Below are 6,000 nucleotides of genomic sequence, written 5' to 3' on the forward strand. Positions count from 1 at the left end.
AAGATTCCAGCCGCCAAGCACCCAACTAGTAAGGAAGCTTAGCAGAATGCGTTGTTGGGCAAGTTGGTTCATTGTATTTGGAAAGAATGGATGCGCTTTGTAGACGATCACAAAGAAGAAGACGGGACAGGCGCATGAATAACTTTTTAACTTTTGTCTTGTATTTTGTTTGTTCTTGTACGTTTTTTTTTTTAATCTCTCTTTCGTTATATTTTTTCTCAGCGAATAAGTAGCACTTCAAAAGATTAGGTGAACGTTTCAGCACGCAATTCTTGGCCGATCCCCCAGCGTGGGTATGAGCCATAACATGAGGCCATCATCATCATCATCATCATGTCCCGTCTTTGCGGGACAGGCGCATGTCCCGTCGTTTTGCACCTGTCCCGTTGTTTTGCACCTGTCCCGTCTTCTTCCTTGTGATCGTCTACAAAGCGCATCCAATCTTTCCAAATACTAAGGAAGCTCTACAATCTTTTCTCGGTTCAACCGGCTACTATAGGAAATTTACTCCAAACTACGCTGAAATTACCAAGCCCATTACTGACCTTACAAAGAAACCTCAAAGCCATGTACAGTGAACTCTCACTTGAGCGAATTTCAAGGGACCGAAGGAAATAGTTCACTTAACTGAAATTTCACTAAACTGAATATTCACTAGACCAACATAAGACATGGCATACAGAGTCAAAAGTTTGAAGTACAATCATGGAGCAAAGGACATGACATCCATAGTGTTAGAAATGTGTGAAATGGAATTTGTACTTGTCAACAAATATAAGGTTCATAACAGTTATAATGCTGCCTTTCTCACTTAGAAGAACTCTGTAATCTTCTTCTGCACTTGTACTTTTTAAGCACAGGAAGTAAAAAAACTGTCCAAAGAGTCAATGTTTTTGTACAATTCTTCTGGCACAGCTTGCTGTTGAGACACAGTCTCTCAACTTTCCAGTGTACCCTACAACCTCAGCTAGAGTTATAGGGCTTGAAACTGGCTCGGCAGTTGCCTCTTCTTCGTCTCTTCGTCTTCTTCGCCTATTCGAAAGAAAGAGACGACGACCATGCCACGACTAGCCGTTCGGAAAAAAACACACACCACGTGGTTTGTGGTGTGACAGATCGCCGCTTTGCTCTGGCGGCGTTGTAGGCCAGCTATGTTACTTTGTTCATGGCCTCCGAGATTACATGCTTGCTCGTTTTGTGTGGGCGATCTCGGAGTCGATGCCTCGTTGCCATTTGTTTTCCGCGCCGCCACTTTGCCCCAGGGGCGCTGTAGCGCCAGCGACGTTACATTGCCGCTGGAGCGGCGGTTTGATGAGGCCGGGCATCGGTTCTGATCGTAAAAATAAACCTTGGTCCTCTGAGCGAGTTCGTTAAACTGAAATATTGATTGTTCCGAAATTCGTTTAAGTGAAACATTTTTGCATAGAATCTATAAGAAAACTGCCGGGGATTTTTAAAAAGTTCGTTATTCTGAAATATTCGATAAATCGACGTTCGTACAACTGAGAGTTTACTGTAGTATGTTGGGGACCGACGCAGGAAGAGCATTTAATGTGCTCAAGGACAAGCTCGCCGCTAGTGTGAAACTTCAAGCACCTGACATCAAGAAGCCATTCGTGTTTCCCACGCATGCCTCAAACATAAGTATAGGTGCTTTCCTCCTGCAGTCGGGCACTGAGTACGTTTTGCATCCCGTTGCTTATGCTAGTCGCAGCGTACTGCCTTGAGAAACACGTTATTCTACAGTAGAGCATGAATGTTTGGATCCGGTGTGAGCTGTTAAAACATTTTACGTTTAACTGTGCAGCAAAACATTGATTAATCAGTTCGGCCATCAGTCACTGCAGTACTTACAGCCAACCAAACATGTAATTATCCGGGTTCTACGATGGAGCTTGTTGATACAAGGTTACTGCTTTAACGTCAAATACATAAAATGGTCGGGCTATGTAGGAGCAGACTACTTAAACCGCATATGAACTGTATCGCCCTCTAGGCTATCACGTTTGATATCACATAAAGAATTCTGTTTCTCGTTTTGTTCTGTTTTAAAAGATACTAACTGTTCCTGTTAAGCCACGTACTAAACTTGTTGTGGTGCCTCTGATGCATTTCATGCTGCCTGCATATATGTATGGGCGCAAACGTATCCGCAGAGATAGTGACCGGTCAAGCAGACGGCAACCACCTCAAACCCGGGAAGATAGGCAAAGGAAGCTTTGATCCAAATGCCGGTGACCTAATGTGTAGAGCATCGGGCAAATGCCCTGGTTCGAATCTGGCCAGGAACGACACTTTTCTTTTTTTCTTTATACAAGTAAACTAAATGATGCTTGCTTTCTCACGTCGACTTTCGAATCTCCCGATCTCTTCCCACAAATTTTCTACATACATTGAGCCACCTCACGAAGCCTCGTGGAATACGGCAAACGCTGAAAAGCTGAAGAAAGAGGCGACGAAAGCTGGACTTTAAGAACGAGCGCTAAAATTTGAGTCAGCAATATCACTAGGCTTATAAGAGCCCTACTAGGCAGTAGCACACGGACGTGAGCGGGAACTTTTCCAATACGCTGAACGCGCAAGAATCTGAACGCGCACAACTCCTTTTCAAATTCATTGACTATCAAACAAATATTAGTTATAGCTCCACAGAACAATGAGCATAGCCATTGAAAATATTAAATAGAGAGAATGCCTATTAACACAGAAGTACGAAAAAAAGGATCATCGGTGTAGTTACTGTTCCAAGCACACACAAAAAAAAAACATATGCAGACCTAACGCGCATGGCGCAATCCAGGTAACGCGAAGCTTCACTGAAGCACAATGTTTCTATTTCAAAAATTTTTTCGCTACATTTACCTACTTTTCGGTTGCTTTAGCGAAAAATATTTAGCGAGCGACCATATTTTTCTACCGATGTGGCACATCTATTAGCGAAATTGTATTGAATAGAAGGTTAAAAATATGTTTGGCTCAAAAAATTATTTCTCGAGGGCGACTTATTGCTCAAAAGCTACAGAAAGGCGGCCGAAATTGGCTATAGGCCTTGTAAGCATAACAAAGTGGTGGAGGTCAGTGCTGTCGCAGGACATATGCGCGCTTAATTGCGCGGAGGCACAAATGCTTTGTGTTGTTCTCTCCGAAAAGAAAATTTCTCCATTGTTTCCCCATCCTTGTGGATTCTGCACTTTCTCTAAGCAAGTTCGGTTTTTGACACCCGCATTCGTATCAGTAAATGAACTTACCATATCTAACTGTCATAAATTCATAATTATTAATGAATAATAAATGCCATAACTTAAACCATAAATTCCGGGGCTTCACTTGCTACAATCACGACTTGATTATGAGGCAGGCCCTAGTGAGGGAATCCATAATAATCGTGACCACATGGGGTTTCTTAACGTGCACCCGTTGTATGGTACACGGACGCTTTTGCATTTCACCGCCATCGAAATGCAGCAGCGGCGGCCAGGATTCAATCCAGTGCCCTCGGAGTTGTAGCCGATACCATAGCGAATATTGCACTAGGGCGGGTACGGTATGATGAGTGGGTATGGTGAGCGTTAGAACTCAACAGTTGAATAATTGGGAAGACCAAAAATAGGAAGGCGTACATATCGGACTGGCTATACCCGTTTACCCGAATATGAACACCTCACTTTCGTGAATTACGCCTTGCTAATAAATCGCTACTCCACGGAGCTTTCCGGTAGACCAAGGGGCGGAAAGATAGTATTTGGCCTTTAAAAGCGTCATGAATTTGTCATTGCTTGGTTAACAATGTGCCTAAAACCTTGCCTTGTACTTTAGTTCTCCTTTTGCGAGTGCCGAAAGTTATGGAAAGTTTGCAGGCATAATGTGGGAGAAATGTGTCTTTGTGATATGAAATACGTGGACCTTCTTCTTTTCAGCAGTGCAGGAATTGTAAACTGAAACTTTGAAGGTAAACGCAGGATTACCGCTATCATTGCGCACTGTTATTATCTTTAAATGCATTACTAACACAAAAATCTGTTCCACCCTGCTGGAAAACTCACTAGTCTACTCTTCACCTGCACGCTCACTAGATAAACCTGAGATAATTTGGTGGATGTGTTAGGTCGTGTTGGCTCTAGTGCAAAACCCAGTATCCAGTGTCATGCCAGATTAGGGCCACAGTGTCGCGCGCAGGATGCTGGGCCATTGAGCAGGCGCGCCATACTGGGAGGCGCTAGGTACTGGAGCGAAAACCAGCTGTAGAGCTAGAAATACGCGGTGCCTGACTGACGTATATATCTTTTAGGATACGCAAAGCAAGAAAGAGCGTTTTAAAGCAATAAAATTAAGGCAAATATGCCACTATCCGTATTCGATAGTCTGACCTATTGATCCAAGCCCAGTTCATTATCACTGCACTACGCCAGCAGATCGCAATTTGTAAAACATTTGCCCTATTAAGACTCAAGTGCTGTTTCAGTTTCGCACAGGCATGTCTATCGTAGATAATGTAGATGCGCTGTGGCCCCGCAACTAAAAATTACGCCTGCAGAAGAATATTATCGGAAAATAAAACGGGGTTGGAGTGAATATGGCAGGTATTAGCACATTCTGACTGGAAGCTTACCATTGTCGTTAAAAAGGAAAGTGCACAATCATTGTGTGCTGTCGGTGCTAACATAGGGACATAAACTTGGAGGTTAACAAAGAAGCTTGAGAACAAGTTAAGGACCCGCAAAGATCGATACAGCGAAAATATATTGTATGCGTGACGTTAAAAAACAGAAATAGAGGGATGTGGGTCAGAGAGCGAATGGGGATAGCCGATATTCCTGAAGACAATAAGAGAAAAAATGGAGCTGGGGACGCACTGTAGCGCGTAGGTCAGATAACCAATGGCCATTAGAGTGACAGAATAGATGCAAATGGAAGAGAAGCGTAGTCAGGACAGCAGAAAACTAAGGGGGGAGGGGGGAGGGGCTGATGAAGAAATCTGTAGGCGCAAGTTGGAATGAGCTAGCGCAAGACAGGGGCCATTGGAGATCGTAACGAGAGACCTTCTTCCCGGAGACGACATAAATACTTGATGGTGATGATGATAACGATCACGACTACGACGACGACGAAGATGATGATCTATACACCACAGTGGAACGTAACCATTCCGGAGGAATGACCAGGTGGTCACATACCGAACAGCTACAGCAGCAGAACTGAATTAAATGAGTGAATCCGTTATGCAGGAAACAATACTTTTGTGGAGAAAGGAGCTGGCGCTTACTGGCGCTGCTTCGTCGGCAAGCATCACCCAACAGTCACCACAAGCCCAGAATTGCAGGCAAAGGAAAAGTCGCCAAAAATAATACAACTCGAGCCCTACAGCACAAATAATATTGGCGACAATAAGGGCATAATTCTTTTTCATATTTCATGGGGTAAAAATAGAAAACAGTAACACTACTGCTCTAGTGAAAACGGCAAGAGCAACCGACAGCAATGCTCACAGTAATTGCCTGTTTCACCGTATACTGCACAAACAAGACCGACCTAAACTTTAGCAGCCACTGTGCCACAACAGAACGTCTTTGCCGCACTTTCCCGACCGAGAGGCAGAGCCGCCGTCGCTTTGGCGTCTAGTACTCACCGCCGTCCGAGGAGAGCGTCTGATGTCCGTGAAGCCCAAAGCACAATGTTGGCTATACAGCGCAAGAACAAAAAAAAATCTATTTAGAAAAAGATAGCACGTGGGCTGCGGGTGGTTGATAACAAGTATGCTGCAACAGAACGTGGCCGTGGAACACAAGCCGCTTGTGCGAGGAGGTTCAACTGATATAAGATTAGTCTACCGCAGGGAATAGCAAGAAAAGAGAGAGACGGCGCCTTCCGCTACTGCGTCCATAGCGCGAGAGAATGGAGTTCCCACCGTTGAAACATGTTTCGCCGGAATGTCATAGTATCCATCCAGCGACAAAACTTGGCGCTGGTGGCATGCCCGTTGCCTAGAGGTTTGTGGGATAG

At 44.4% G+C, this 6,000-nt stretch overlaps 1 protein-coding gene across 1 annotated transcript in view; it reads right to left on the minus strand.

Moving 5' to 3' along the window:
• The window catches only part of LOC126519172 (acetylcholinesterase-like), a 55,076-nt gene extending 49,361 nt beyond the window's left edge, over positions 1-5,715 (minus strand). Inside the window, exon 1 of the mRNA XM_050168786.3 lies at positions 5,627-5,715. The gene's annotated coding sequence lies outside the window, so the exon portion shown is untranslated. The remainder of the gene's footprint in view (positions 1-5,626) is intronic.
• Positions 5,716-6,000: the final 285 nt, after the last annotated feature.

Source organism: Dermacentor andersoni, chromosome 10 (assembly GCF_023375885.2).
Source record: "Dermacentor andersoni chromosome 10, qqDerAnde1_hic_scaffold, whole genome shotgun sequence".
NCBI classification, from domain to species: domain Eukaryota; kingdom Metazoa; phylum Arthropoda; class Arachnida; order Ixodida; family Ixodidae; genus Dermacentor; species Dermacentor andersoni.